Source organism: Balaenoptera ricei, chromosome 5, assembly GCF_028023285.1.
Source record: "Balaenoptera ricei isolate mBalRic1 chromosome 5, mBalRic1.hap2, whole genome shotgun sequence".
NCBI lineage: Eukaryota > Metazoa > Chordata > Mammalia > Artiodactyla > Balaenopteridae > Balaenoptera > Balaenoptera ricei.
In genome coordinates, this window is record NC_082643.1 from 37,624,721 (window position 1) to 37,639,708 (window position 14,988).

At 38.4% G+C, this 14,988-nt stretch overlaps 1 protein-coding gene and 1 pseudogene across 1 annotated transcript in view; one reads left to right on the top strand and one right to left on the bottom strand.

Annotated features, from left to right (window-relative positions):
* Window positions 1–14,988, bottom strand: part of DCHS2 (dachsous cadherin-related 2) — a 335,957-nt gene that overhangs the window by 183,213 nt on the left and 137,756 nt on the right. The window lies entirely within an intron of this gene.
* Window positions 2,952–3,441, top strand: LOC132366383 (peptidyl-prolyl cis-trans isomerase A-like; annotated as a pseudogene).

Consider the following 14,988-nt stretch of genomic DNA (forward strand, 5'->3'; position numbering starts at 1 on the left):
AAACGTATTTCTCCTTGTTTTTACTCAACTCCCTAAAAATATTGGCCTAATATACCAGAACAGCATTTTCCATCCACTAATAATTGGTTTTGAATGTCTACATATAATTTGACATTTTAAAGAGGTCTACATTTTCCAATTTCCATTGACTTACACATAAAACTTAGATAATTTGAAATAATAGAAAATGGAAATGACTTTGCCAAATCTTCAAGAGAAAATCCTGATTAGTAAGTAAATAAGCTCAGTGGGCCCTTTCTTCAGAGACAGCAGCTTAAATCAAAGAAAGAAGCATCTGGTCAGAGTCTATTATCACAATCTTATGGTGCTAAACTGGGGATCTAGAGGAGATCTTGGGAGGAGCTTATCCTTGAATCTACTCAAAGAGCCACATTACAGCACCCTCAATGCCATCCTTGTATTCCTCCTCTCAATCTCAATTTACCTGTTTTTGACTGAGAGGAATTTTATAATTTTTACTTTAAACTTATTCTCAGAACTGTTCTCCCTTAGTTTGGTCTTTCACAAATTTAATGGAGACATTATAAAGATTCAAGAAATTAATAAAATATTGATATCTCCCTGATTCCATTATTAGCTTCCTGAAATTTAAAGAATTTTTATCACTTCCTTCATTTTAACATCTGGTTAAGGATTTTTCCATATGAATGTGTCACGGAGGCAGGGACAAATTGAGAACACTGGTTCTTGAAAACATGTTTTCATGTTCTACAAACAGATTGGATCTATTTGCCTTCCCACCACCAGCATATAACCTCCCTCTACTTGGGAAGGTATCCTCTTCAACAACTGGGCACCTGCCCAGCCAATCACATTGGCACCCTGAAACCCAAAAGTCAACCCAGAGTCATAGATAGGGTGATATATTGTTAGCAACACTGTCCTTTACCTGTTGCTGGGCAATCATATCACACTTAATTCAGTGATGTCTGTACAAAAGCCTCAGAGCCCAATCAAAAAAATGAGTGATAAACCAAAAAAGTCCTAGGGAAAAAAAAGTGGCTGCACTTAAAATTTAAAATTAAATAATTCACTTTAATTTGTTCTTACTGTAATTTCCAAAATTTCTACCATGAGCATAAACCAGTTTGAAGAAACAAGGTTATTGACACAGCATACTTACACACAGAACTTGAAATAGAAGAAAAGGAGACAAAGGAATCACAGAATAACTTCTTACATTGAAGTGCTTGGCCAACCATGGATCCTACAGCTAAAACAGGATTATAATATTTCAGTGGAAGCTGGATTCAGGATTGGGGAGCACATGGAATCAAGTATGCCACTCTCTGAATACAATTTTGGCAAGTTCACCAACGACCAAGTCTAACAATCAAGGCTGGGCCCTTATTTTCTACACCACTCAGCTGCTTATCACACAGTGAATCATCTCCTTCTCACTGAAGCACTTCCTCATCAGACACCACACTGTGACTCTCTTTCTCCTCCTACACCTCACTGACCCCCTTCAGTTTTCTTTACTGCCTCTGTGTTCTCTTTCTGACCTCTGAATACTGCAATAACCTGGAGCTCAGTCTTAGGGCCACTTCGCTTTTCAATCCTCAGTCATTGCCTGTATCAGGCTGAAAGGTGGCCCCCAAAAAAGACTTGTCTGCCTTCTAATCCCTGGAAACTGTGGATTTTACTTTATTTTACAAAAGAGTGAATATTACCTTATATTGCCAAAGATGTGATTAAGGATTTTGAGAGGAGTTTATATTGGATTACTCAGATGAACCCTTAATCCTGTGACAAGTGTCCTTATAAGAAAGAGGCAGAGATATCCCACAGATAGAAGAGGAGGAAGCAATATGGCCATGTAGGCAGAGAGTGGAGTGATGCAGCTACAAGTCAAGGAGTACTTTACAGGTAGCAGAATTTGGAAAAAACAAAGAAGGGATTTTCCCTTAGAGCCCCCAGAGGGGCCAAGGCCCTGCTAGATTTTGTACTTCTAACCTCCAGAACTATGAGCAACAACAATTTCTGTTGTTTTAAGCCACGAAGTTCATGGTTATTTGTTATAGAAGCCCTAGGAAACTAATACATACCCTGAGTGATCTGACCCAGGCCCAGGGCATTAAACCAACATATACTCCCCCAATACTTGGACTTGCACCCCAGATTCATGCATCATCCAATTACACCTCCTCTCAAGTGACTAATAGGCACTTCCAATGTACTACGACCAACCAGAACTCTTAATTCCCACCGCTCCAAAATCTGCTGTCCTCCCAGTGTTTTTAGTGAATGGCACCACCATTCACTTATTGTTTTGGCAGCCAGAGAGATACTACTGAAACGACACCAAATCATGTCACTCTCCTGCTCAGAATCTTCCAGTGGCTTCTCATACTTATAAAATCCAGCTCTTTCATTTGACCCCTTCTCTGACCTCACCTCCCACTTCTCTCTGACTGACTCACTCCCCTCTGGATACACTGATCTCCTTGATGAATCCACCAGCTTGTATAACTTACTCCCTCACTTCTTTCAAGTCTCTGCAAACACCACCTAATCCCCCCAGAGGCCTTTCCTGATCACCTTACACAAGAGTGTCACCCTCATCTCTGCCATCCTCTGTTCTTGCTTTGCTTTTCTTCAGAGCACTTATCTCTATACTTCATTATATGTTTTTATGTATTTGCTTATGTAATATTTGTCTTCCCCACTGGAATTGCATCACTCTTGCTCCCTGCTACATCCCCAGCACCCACAACAGTACTACCTGGCTCAAGATGAAGATGCTCTAAAACTTTGTTGCAGGAATGAAGGAATCTAATATTGTACATAAAATGCAAGCATGTTTTAAAAATAGCTTTTATAACTAACCTAATCTATTTTGACTTTAGAAAAATCACGTAAGTATAAGAACAAGATAGCTTTACAGATACAAGGGCCACCCTCCTGGAGCTTCATGGCACTGCCCAGCCATGGTCACTCCTACCATGCTCTTTGACATGGCCACCGCCAGCGAGCTCTTGGGTCACATCTCCTTTGAGTTGTTTCCAAACAAATTCCCAAGGACAAGCAGAAAACTTTTGTGCTCTGAGCACTGGTGAGAAGGAATTTGTTATAAGGGCTCCTGCTTTCAAAGAATTATTCCAGGGTTCATGTTCCAGGGTGGTAACTTCACATGCCATTATGGCACTGGCAGCAAGTCCATCTAAGGGAGAAATTTGATGATGATATTATCCTGAAGCATAGGGACCCGGGTATCTTGTCCATAGCAATGCTGGACCCAACATTAATGGTTCCAAGTTTTTCATCTGCACTGCCAAGACAGAGTGGTTGAATGGCAAGCATGTGGTCCCCGGCAAGGTGAAAGAGGGCATGAATATTGTGGAAGCTGTGGAACGCTATGGGACTAGGAATGGCAAGACCAGAGAAAATATCATCGTTGCCCACTGTGGACAACTCTAATAAATTTGACTTGCATTTTATCTTAACCACCACACCATTCCTTCTGCAGCTCAGGAGAGCACCCATCATCCCTGTCTGCATGCATCATCCTATAATCTCTGTGTTCTCACTGCACTTCTTTGGGTTCCATATTTTCCTTGTCCCCCTCCAAGTCTTGCTGGACTTCAGAGTTAAGTTTATGATTATGAAATAAAAATTAAACAACAACAACAACAATAAAAAAACAAGATATTTCATAACACCCATCAAACACTCATTGAGGAATATTTTTTTATTCCTAAAACACAATCCATTAATCAACCTATATCATCATAGGATAAAATCCAAAATGCTAAAACTTGCAAAAGAAAAATAAAACTATCCTCAGGCATGTGGAACTATTCAGAAATTGGAAACAGAACTGTATTTTATTTTCACTTTTTAAAATGTATTTTCAGAGAAGTTGATAGAGCTGTTAGATGAATGAACTGAATATATACTCTCAAGTTACAATTTTAAAAAAGGTTACTGTTCTGATAATGTTTTTATTGTCTTAACTGAGGAATGGGATTAAAAGACCATTAATCCTACTACTTATTGCCCTCCTCCCCACCTCCCCCCCAAAAAACAGCCAAAGGAAATTTTGTGAAAAGAGACCAGTGGGTAGGGGTGGGGTGGTAACTTGTTTTATGAGTTATTACAAAGTGTTAAATTAAAAAACAGTGTGATCTCAAAAAAAAAAAAAAAAAGAAGAGAGAATTAGCAGGCAGTTCAGTAGAACACAAAAGTAAGACCTGAAAAAGATCTTGGTAAACTTATTTTTTTTTGTATATTACAAAGAGAACATCATAAACCACTGAGGAATGTGGGTTTATTCACATAAGTTGCTAGAAAAATTGACAAAGTACATGGGGAAAAAAATAAAGTTTGCTATTAACCTCACACCAAAATAAATTCTACACAGATATGTTAAATGTAAATAATGAAATCATTTAAAGCACAATGAATATATAGGGGAATTCTTGGCTGATTCTTACATTGGAAAGAAATTTCAAAGCAAAAAGGAATTACAAAACTAAAACATATGGACAGAAATCACAAAGGGAAAAGTCAATACAGTGACTACATAACCGTTTAAAACTACACTGTCAAAAATACCACACACAAAAAAATTTCAATGCAAATTAGTTATGACATCTGTGAGAAATGTAAAAAAATAGTTAATATGGAAATAAATTTTTAAAAATAAAAATATTGATTTCTCATTACAAAATATTTAGACAAAGGACATAAACAATTCACAGAAGAACAAATGTGTGTAAGATTTTCAACCTCACTAGTAGTGAAATAGGTGAAAAATAAAATAATATGTTTCAAGTACTGGCAATTATTAAAATTGGTGACCATTAAAATAATTGGCAACTATTAAATTAATAGCAAATTGGCAATCATTAAAATAATATATTAAGTGTGACAAAGATGAAATAAATATGCTCTTTTTTTTTAAAATGTCTTTATTGGAGTATAATTGCTTTACAATGGTGTGTTACTTTCTGCTTTATAACAAAGTGAATCAGTTATACATATACATATGTCCCCATATCTCTTCCCTCTTGTGTCTCCCTCCCTCCCACCCTCCCTATCCCACCCCTCTAGGTGGTCACAAAGCACCAAGCTGATCTCCCTGGGCTATGTGGCTGCTTCCCACTAGCTACCTATTTTACGTTTGGTAGTGTATATATGTCCATGCCACTCTCTCACTTTGTGCCAGCTTACCCTTCCCCCTCCCCATACCCTCAAGTCCATTCTCTAGTAGGTCTGTGTCTTTATTCCCATCTTGCCACTAGGTTCTTCATGACCTTTTTTTTTTTTTTTTTTTTGATTCCATATATATGCAATAGCATACTGTATTTGTTTTTCTCTTTCTAACTTACTTCACTCCGTATGACAGACTCTAACTCCATTCACCTCACTACAAATAACTCAATTTCGTTTCTTTTTATGGCTGAGTAATATTCCATTGTATATATGTGCCACATCTTCTTTATCCATTCATCTGTTGATGGACGCTTAGCTTGCTTCCATGTCCTGGCTATTGTAAATAGAGCTGCAAAGAACATTGTGGTACATGACTCTTTGAATTATGGTTTTCTCAGGGTATATGCCCAGTAGTGGGATTGCTGGGTCGTATGGTAGTTCTATTTTTAGTTTTTTAAGGAACCTCCATACTGTTCTCCACAGTGGCTGTATCAATTTACATTCCCACCAACAGTGCAAGAGGGTTCCATTTTCTCCACACCTTCTCCAGCATTTATTGTTTGTAGATTTTTTGATGATGGCCATTCTGACCGGTGTGAGATGATATCTCATTGTAGTTTTGATTTGCATTTCTCTAATGATTAATGATGTTGAGCATTCTTTCATGCGTTTGTTGGCAATCTGTATATCTTCTTTGGAGAAATGTCTATTTAGGTCTTCTGTCCATTTTTGGATTGGGTTGTTTGTTTTTTTGATATTGAGCTGCATGAGCTGCTTGTAAATTTTGTAGATTAATCCTTTGTCAGTTGCTTCATTTGCAAATATTTTCTCCCATTCTGAGGGTTGTCTTTTCATCTTGTTTATGGTTTCCTTTGCTGTGCAAAAGCTATTAAGTTTCATTAGGTCCCATTTGTTTATTTTTGTTTTTATTTTCATTTCTCTAGGAGGTGGGTCAAAAAGGATCTTGTTGTGATTTATGTCATAGAGTGTTCTGCCTATGTTTTCCTCTAAGAGTTTGATAGTGTCTGGCCTTACTTTTAGGTCTTTAATCCATTTTGAGTTTATTGTTGTGTATGGTGTTAGGGCGTGTTCTAATTTCATTCTTTTACATGTAGCTGTCCACTTTTCCTAGCAACACTTATTGAAGTATGCTCTCATTTTTAAAGCCTATCTGGAAATTAACTTTGTTTTTACCATATACATATGGTAAGCATTCTCCCAAACTTAAAAATATAACTTAACCCAGTTAGTATATTTCTAGGTCTATATGTAGACAAATATTTGTATAAAGGACATATAAAGTGGCATTATTTATTCTAAAACTTAAATGTCCACAATTAAAGAATTATTAAATAAATTATAAATTCATCCATAAGATAGAATTCAGTGTAGTCATGGAAACTATGTCTATATATAAAGACATATATTAAGTAAAAAAGAAAAAAGGCAAGTAGAAAATTATATATAAAATATCCCATTTATGGGGCTTCTCTGGTGGCGCAGTGGTTGAGAATCTGCCTCCCAATACAGGGGACACAGGTTCGAGCCCTGGTCTGGGAAGATCCCACGTGCTGCGGAGCAGCTGGGCCCATGAGCCACAATTACTGAGCCTGCGTGTCTGGAGCCTGTGCTCCGCAACAAGAGAGGCCGCGATAGCGAGAGGCCCATGCACCGTGATGAAGAGTGGCCCCCGCTTGCCGCAACTAGAGAAAGCCCTCGCACAGAACGAAGACCCAACACAGCCATAAATAAATAAATAAATACCAAAAAAAATCCCATTTATGCAAAAAAATCCAATATATATAATAAAAATAAAAGGAAATAAACCAGAAGAGGGAACACTTCCAAACTCATTTGACAAGGCCAGCATTACCTTGATATGAAAAACATATAAAGACACTACAAGAAAAGAACATTATAGGCCAACATCCCTGATGAATATAGATGCAAAAATCCTCAACAAACCATTAGCAAACCAAATTCAATAATACATTAAGAAGATTATGCACTATGATCAAGTGTGTTTCAACATCCACAAATCAATCAATGTTATATTCTACATTAGCAAAATGAAGGATAAAAATCATGTGATCATCTGAATAGATGTAGGAAAAGCATTTGACACAAAATTCAACATCCATTCATGATAAGAACTCCCAAAAAATCAGGCATAGAGGGACTATATCTCAACATAATAAAGGCCATATATGACAAGCTAACATATATGGCAAGGCCATATATTACAGCTAACATCATACTGAATGGTAAAAAGCTGAAAGCTTTTCATCTAAAATCAGGAATAAGACAAGGATTTCCAATCTCATCACTTTTATTCAACATAGTAATGAAAGTTCTAGCCACAGCAATTAAGCAAGAAAAAGAAATAAAAGGTATCCAAATCAGAAAGGAAGAAGTAAAACTGTCTTCATTTTCAGAGGACATTATATTATATACACAACACCCGAGAAACTTAACAAAAAAAATCTTAGAACTAATAAATGAATTCAGTGAAGTTGCAGGATACAAAATTGATAGACAAAACTCCGTTGCATTTCTAAACACTGATAATGAACTATCAGAAAAAGAATTTTAAAAATAAATCCCATTTACAATTGCATCAAAAAGAATAAAATACCTAGCAATATATTTAACTAAGGAGGTGAAAAACTTTATATTGAAAGCAATGAGACATTGATGAAAGAAACTGAAGCAAATAAATAGAAATATATTCTGTGCCCATGGATTGGAAGAATTAATATTGTTAAAATGTCCATTCTACCAAAGCAATCTACAGGTTCAGTGTAATCCCTATTAAAATTCCAATTGCATTTTTCACAAATACAGAACAAACAACATTAAAACTTGTGCAGAACCACAAAAGACCCCAAATAGCCAAAGCAATCTTGAGAAAGAAGACCAAAGCTGGAGACATCTCACCTCCTGATTTCAAATTATATTGTGAAGCTATAGTAATCAAAACAGTATTGTACTGGCATAAAAACAGACATATAGATTAATGGAACAAGATAGAGAGCCCAGAAAGAAACTCACACATATATGGTCAATTCATTTACAACAAAGGAGCCAGGCATATACAATGAGGAAAGGACAGTCTCATCAATAAACAATGTTGGGAAAACTGGACAGCCACATGCAAAAGAATGAAACTAGACTACTATCTTATATCATACACAAAAATTAATGTCATACACAAAATGGACTGAAATCTTGAATGTAAGACCTGATGCCATAAAACTCCAAGAAATAAACATAGTAGGGGGACTTCTCTGGTGGCACGGTGGTTAAGAATCTGCCTGCCAATGCAGGAGACACAGGTTCGATTCCTTGTCTGGGAAGATCCCACATGCCGTGGAACAAATAAGACTGTGTGTCACAACTATGGAGCCAGCACTCTAGAGCCCATGAACCACAACTACTGAGCCACACGTCACAACTGCTGAAGCCTGTGTGTTCTAGGGCTCATGTGTCGCAACTACTGAGCCGGCATGCTGCAACTACTGAAGCCTGCATGCCTAGAGCCCATGCTCCACAACAAGAGAAGCCACTGCAATGAGAAGCCTGTGCAACACAACGATGAGTAGCCCCCACTCGCTGCAACTAGAGAAAGCCCACACACCACAGTGAAGACCCAATGCAGCCAAAAAATAAATAAAATTTTTAAAAAATTTTTAAAAAACATAGCGGGGAGGAGGAGAAGATGGTGGAAGAGTAAGACGCGGAGATCACCTTCCTCCCCACAGATACATCAGAAATACATCTACACGTGGAACTGCTCCTATAGAACACCCACTGAATGCTAGCAGAAGACGTCAGACCTCCCAAAAGGCAAGAAACTCCACACGTACCTGGGTAGGACAAAAGAGAAAAGAAATAACAGAGACAAAAGAATAGGGGCGGGACCTGCACCAGTGGGAGGGAGCTGTGAAGGAGGAAAGGTTTCCACACACTAGGAAGCCCCTTCATGGGCGGAGACTGCTGGTGGCGGAGGGGGGAAGCTTCAGAGCCGCGGAGGAGAGCACAGCGACAGGGGTGCAGAGGGCAAAGCGGAGAGACTCCCGCACAGAGGATCGGTGCCAACCAGCACTCACCAGCCCGAGAGGCTTGTCTGCTCACCCGCCGGGGCGGGCGGGGGCTGGGAGCTGAGGCTCAGGCTTCGGTCGGATCGCAGGGAGAAGACTGGGGTTGGCTGAGTGAACACAGCCTGAAGGGGTTAGCACACCACAGCTAGCCGGGAGGGAGTCCAGGAAAAGGTCTGGAGCTGCCGAAGAGGCAAGAGACTTTTTCGTGCCTCTTTGTTTCCTGGGGCACGAGGAGAGGGGATTCAGAGCACCGCTTAAAATAGCTACAGAGACAGGCGCGAGCCACGGCTATCACCGCAGACCCCAGAGACAGGCATGAGACGCTAAGGCTGCTGCTGCAGCCACCAAGAAGCCTGTGTGCAAGCACAGGTCACTATCCACAACTCCCCTCCCAGGAGCCTGTACTGCCCACCACTGTCAGGGTCCCGTGATCCAGGGACAACTTCCCTGGGAGAAAGCATGGTGCCCCTCAGGCGGATGCAACATCACGTCAGCCTCTGCCGCTGCAGGCTTGCCCCACATCCGTACCCCTCCCTCCCCCCGGCCTGAGGGAGCCAGAGCCCCGGAAGCAGCTGCTCCTTTAACCCCGTCCTCTGTGAGCGAACAACAGATGCGCTCAGGCGACCTACACGCAGAGGCGGGTCCAACTCCAAAGCTGAAACCCGGGAGCTGTGCGAACAAAGAAGAGAAAGGGAAATTTCTCCCAGCAGCCTCAGAAGCAGTGGATTAAAGCTCCACAAACAACCTGATGTACCTGTACCTGCTGAATACCTGAATAGACAACGAATCATCCCAAATTGAGGAGGTGGACTTTGGGAGCAGGATATATTATTTTTTCCCCTTTTCCTCTTTTTGTGAGTGTGTATGTGTATGCTTCTGGGTGAGATTTTGTCTATATAGCTTTGCTTTCACCATTTGTCCTAGGGTTCAGTCCGTCCGTTTCTTTTTTTTACTTAAAAAATTTTTTTTTCTTAATAAATTTTTTCTTAATAATTTTTTTCTTATTTTTTATTTTAAAAAATTAAAAAAAATTTCTTAGTAAGTTATTTCTTAATAATTTTTTATTTTAAAAAATTTATTTCAGAAAATTAAAAAATTTTTATTTTCTTAATAAATTTTTTCATAATAATTTTTTTCTTATTTTTTATTTTAATAGCTTTATTTTCTTTTATCTTACTTTATTTTATTATATTTTATCCTCTTTCTTTCTTTCTTTCTATTTTTTCTCCCTTTTATTCTGAGCCATGTGGATGAAAGGCTCTTGGTGCTCCAGCCAGGCATCAGGGCTGTGCCTCTGAGGTGGGAGAGCCAACTTCAGGACACTGGTCCACAAGAGACCTCCCAGCTCCATGTAATACCAAACAGCAAAAATCTCTCAGAGATCTCCATCTCAACATCAACACCCAGCTTCACTCAACGACCAGCAAGCTACACTGCTGGACACCCTATGCCAAACAACTAGCAAGACAGGAACACAGCCCCATTCATTAGCAGAGAGGCTGCCTAAAATCACAATAAGACCACAGACACCCCAAAACACACCACCAGACGTGGATGTGCCCATCAGAAAGACAAGATCCAGCCTCATCCACCAGAACACAGGCACTAGTTCCCTCCACCAGGAAGCCTACACAACCCACTGAACCAACCTTAGGCACTAGGGACAGATACAAAAACAACAGGAACTACGAACCTGCAGCCTGTGAAAAGGAAGCCCCAAACACAGTAAGATAAACAAAATGAGAAGACAGAAAAACACACAGCAGTTGAAGGAGCAAGATAAAAACACACCAGACCTAACAAATGAAGAGGAAATAGGTGGTCTACCTGAAAAAGAATTCAGAATAATGATAGTAAAGATGATCTAAAATCTTGGAAATAGAATAGACAAAATGCAAGAAACATTTAACAAGGACCTAGAAGAACTAAAGAGGAACCAAGCAATGATGAAAAACACAATAAATGAAATTAAAAATACTCTAGAAGGGATCAATAGCAGAATAATTGAGGCAGAAGAACGGGTAAGTGACCTGGAAGATAAAATAGTGGAAATAACTACTGCAGAGCAGAATAAAGAAAAAAGAATGAAAAGAACTGAGGACAGTCTCAGAGACCTCTAGGACAACATTAAATGCACCAACATTCGAATTATAGGGGTCCCAGAAGAAGAAGAGAAAAAGAAAGGGACTGAGAAAATATTTGAAGAGATTATAGTTGAAAACTTCCCTAATATGGGAAAGGAAATAGTTAATCAAGTCCTGGAAGCACAGAGAGTCCCATACAGGATAAATCCAAGGAGAAACACGCCAAGACACATATTAATCAAACTATCAAAAATTAAATACAAAGAAAAAATATTAAAAGCAATAAGGGAAAAACAACAAATAACACACAAGGGAATCCTCATAAGGTTAACAGCTGATCTTTCAGCAGAAACTCTGCAAGCCAGAAGGGAGTGGCAGGATATACTTAAAGTGATGTAGGAGAAAAATCTACAATCAAGAGTACTCTACCTAGCAAGGATCTCATTCAGATTTGATGGAGCAATTAAAACCTTTACAGACAAGCAAAAGCTGAGACAGTTCAGCACCAACAAACCAGCTTTACAACAAATGCTAAAGGAACTTTTCTAGGCAAGAAACACAAGAGAAGGAAAACACCTACAATAACAAACCCAAAACATTTAAGAAAATGGGAATAGGAACATATATATCGATAATTACCTTAAATGTAAATGGATTAAATGCATCCACCAAAAGACACAGACTGGCTGAATGGATACAAAAACAAGACCCGTATATATGCTGTCTACAAGAGACCCACTTCAGACCTAGGGACACATACAGACTGAAATTGAGGGCATGGAAAAAGATATTCCATGCAAATGGAAATTAAAAAAAACACCTGGAGTAGCAATTCTCATATCAGACAAAATAGACTTTAAAATAAAGACTATTACAAGAGACAAAGAAGGACACTATACAGTGATCAAGGTATCAATCCAAGAAGAAGGTAGAACAATTGTAAATATTTATGCACCCAACATAGGAGCACCTCAATACATAAGGCAAATACTAACAGCCATAAGAGGAGAAATCGACAGTAACACAATCATAGTAGGGGACTTTAACACCCCACTTTCACCAACGGACAGATCATCCAAAATGAAAATAAATAAGGAAACACAGCTTTAAATGATACATTAAACAAGATGGACTTAATTGATATTTATAGGACATTCCACCCAAAAACAACAGAATACACATTTTTCTCAAGTGCTCATGGAACATTCTCCAGGATACATCATATCTTGGGTCACAAATCAAGCCTTGGTAAATTTAAGAAAACTGAAATCGTATCAAGTATCTTTTCCGACCACAACGCTGTGAGACTAGTATCAATTACAGGAAAAGATCTGTAAAAAACACAAACACATGGAGGCTACACAATACACTACTTAATAACGAAGTCATCGCTGAATAAATCAAAGGGGAAATCAAAACATACCTAAAAACAAAGACAATGGAGACACGATGACCCAAAACCTATGGGATGCAGCAAAAGCAGTTCTAAGAGGGAAGTTTATAGCAATACAAGCCTACCTCAAGAAACAGGAAACATCTCGAATAAACAAACTAACCTTGCACCTAAAGCAATTAGAGAAAGAAGAACAAAAAAACTCCAAAGTTAGAAGAAGGAAAGAAATCATAAAGATCAGATCAGAAATAAATGAAAAAAAAGGAAGGAAACAATAGCAAAGATCAATAAAACTATAAGATGGTTCTTTGAGAAGATAAACAAAATTGATAAACCATTAGCCACACTCATCAAGAAAAAAAGTAGAAGACTCAAATCAATAGAATTAGAAATGAAAAAGGAGAAGTAACAACTGACACTGCAGAAATACAAACGATAATGAGAGATTACTGCAAGCAACTCTATGCCAATAAAATGGACAACCTGGAAGAAATGGACAAATTCGTAGAAATGCACAACCTGCCGAGACTGAACCAGGAAGAAATAGAAAATATGAACAGACCAATCACAAGCACTGAAATTAAAACTGTGATTAAAAATCTTCCAACAAACTAAAGCCCAGGACCAGATGGCTTCACAGGCGAATTCTATCAAACATTTAGAGAAGAGCTAACATCTGTCCTTCTCAAACTCTTCCAAAATATTGCAGAGGGAGGAACACTCCCCAACTCATTCTACGAGGCCACTATCACCCTGATACCAAAACCAGACAAAGATGTCACAAAGAAAGAAAACTACAGGCCAATATCACTGATGAACATCAATGCAAAAATCCTCAACAAAGTACTAGCAAACAGAATCCAACAGAACATTAAAAGGATCATACACCATGATCAAGTGGGGTTTATTCCAGGAAGGCAAGGATCCTTCAATATAGGTAAATCAGTGAACGTGATACACCATATTAACAAACTGAAGGAGAAAACCATATGATCATCTCAATAGATTCAGAGAAAGCTTTCGACAAAATTCAACACCCATTTATGATAAAAGCCCTGCAGAAAGTAGGCATAGAGGGAACTATCCTCAACATAATAAAGGCCATATATGACAAACCCACAGCCAACATCATCCTCAATGGTGAAAAACTGAAACCATTTCCACTAAGATCAGGAACAAGACAAGGTTGCCCACTCTCACCACTATTATTCAACATAGTTTTGCAAGTGTTAGCCACAGCAATCAGAGAAGAAAAAGAAATAAAAGGAATCCAAATCAGAAAAGAAGAAGTAAAACTGTCACTGTTTGCAGATGAGATGATAGTATACATAGAGAATCCTAAAGATGCTACCAGAAAACTCCTAGAGCTAATCAATGAATTTGGTAAAGTAGCAGGATACAAAATTAATGCACAGAAATCTCTTGCATTCCTATACACTAATGATGAAAAATCTGTAAGTGAAATTAAGAAAACATTCCCATTTACCATTGCAACAAAAGGAATAAAATACCTACCAATAAACCTACCTAAGGAGACAAAAGACCTGTATGCAGAAAATTATAAGAAAGTGATGAAAGAGATTAAAGATGATACAAATAAATGGAGAGATATACCATGTTCTTGGATTGGAAGAATCAACATTGTGAAAATGACTCTACTATCCAAAGCAATCTACAGATTCAATGCAATCCCTATCAAACTACCACTGGCATTTTTCACAGAACTAGAACAAAAAATTTCACAATTTGTATGGAAACACAAAAGACCCCGAATAGCCAAAGTAATCTTGAGAACGAAAAATGGAGCTGGGGGAATCAGGCTCCCTGACTTCAGACTATACTACAAAGCTACAGTAATCAAGACAGTTTGGTACTGGCACAAAAACAGAAACATAGATCACTGCAACAGGATAGAAAGCCCAGAGACAAACCCACGCATATGTGGTCACCTTATCTTTGATAATGGAGGCTAGAATATACAGTGGAGAAAAGACAGCCTCTTCAATAAGTGGTGCTGGGAAAACTGGACAGGTACATGTAAAAGTATGAAATCAGAACACTCTCTGACACCATACACAAAAATAAACTCAGAATGGATTAAAGACCTAAATGTAAGGCCAGACACTATCAAACTCTTAGAGGAAAACATAGGCAGTACACTCTATGACATAAATCACAGCAAGATCCTTTTTGACCCAGCTCCTAGAGAAATGGAAATAAAAACAAAAATAAA